Source organism: Chrysochloris asiatica, unplaced genomic scaffold, assembly GCF_000296735.1.
Source record: "Chrysochloris asiatica unplaced genomic scaffold, ChrAsi1.0 scaffold00179, whole genome shotgun sequence".
NCBI classification, from domain to species: Eukaryota; Metazoa; Chordata; class Mammalia; order Afrosoricida; family Chrysochloridae; genus Chrysochloris; species Chrysochloris asiatica.
Genome location: NW_006408697.1, coordinates 4,269,136 through 4,270,615, shown reverse-complemented (window position 1 = coordinate 4,270,615; position 1,480 = coordinate 4,269,136).

The following is a 1,480-nucleotide window of genomic DNA, read 5'->3' as shown; positions in this document are numbered from 1 at the left end:
TATTTTTCCTGTAGGTCTTTCTTTCAGGAAGTATCTTCTGTTTTTCTAGCTGCACCAGGCTGGTCTACTCGTCCTTTCAAGTGGAAATTTCCCATCTCTGAAGATCTGGATGTGGTGCAGGCTTCCACCTATAGTCTTAAGTAATGCAGAGGCTCCTCAGGAAACCTTCTTCACTGGGCATGTTGTAGCCCACTTTAGGTGTTCCAATCAGTCATAGGCAAAAAGCGGACTTTACACGCTTTCTATGGTGATATTTCTGGCTATTCCTTTCTCTCCCCCTCCAGTGTCTATTTTATAATATAATGTATGGAAAACCAAGATTCAAAAGACAGCCAAGCATCTTAACATTATTCCCCCCATTTTTCCCATTCCAACTATGTCTCAATCTCTGTATCCCAGAGCCCTGTTGTTTGAAGGTTGTGCATACATCATTATTTACCTTTGTCCCATTTAGCCCATGCAAACCTGCCTAATTGTTCTCCCATCTGTTTTGTTCTTCCATTCCCCTCTCCCTTCTTGTATATTGCCCCCTCCCCAACACCCAAACTATCCTGTGTCTATTCCCTGCCCTTTGCTCCACCTTCCCCTCCTGTCCTTAACCCTACCCCTACGCCCTAGCAACCTGTTAAGAATCCACTTTAGTGGAATAGTACGGGTTCTTTTTCTTAGTCTTTTACAGTAGTGGTCCTATGCAGTATTTCTCCTTTTGTGACTGACTAATTTCACTCAACATAATGTCCTTAAGGTTCATCCATGTTGGATAGTGGCATGCAGCTTCCTTGTTATTTTTCAAGGTAGCATAATATTCCGTTGTGTGTACGTACCACAGTTTGTTTATCCATTCTTGAGTTAATGGGCACTTTGGCTGTCTCCATCTTTTTGCTATTGTAAATAGTTCAGCTATGAAAATTGTTGTGCATATAAAATTGTTGTGGCTCATTTTTCTTGTGGGTAGATACCAAGTAGAAGAATTGCTGGATCATAAGGTATTTCTATTCCCAACCTTCTGAGGAAGCGCCACATTGCTTTCCAGAGAGGTTAGACCATTTTGCAGTCCCAACAGCAATGCAAGAGTGTCCCTGTCTCTCCACGTCCCTGCCAGCATTTATTGTCCTCTACTTTTCTGATCTTTGCTGTTATTGCTGGTGTGAGATGATATCTCATTGTTGCTTTGATTTGCATCTCTCTAGTGGCTAGTGATAGCGTAGTGGTTACAAATCGGGCTGTGAACTGCAAGGTCAGCAGTTCGAAACTACCAGCGGTTCCGCGGGAGAAAGATGAGACGTTCTGCTCCCGTAAAGATTTATAGCCTCGGAAACCCTGTGCAGGGTCACTATGAGTTGGAACCAACTCCACAGCACTTAACAACAACAACAACAATGACTACTGAGAGTCAACAGTTCTTCATATGTTTGTTGAGTGCCCGGATCTCTTCCTTGGTGAAGTGTCTGTTCATGTCCTGTGCCCATTTTTTAATTGG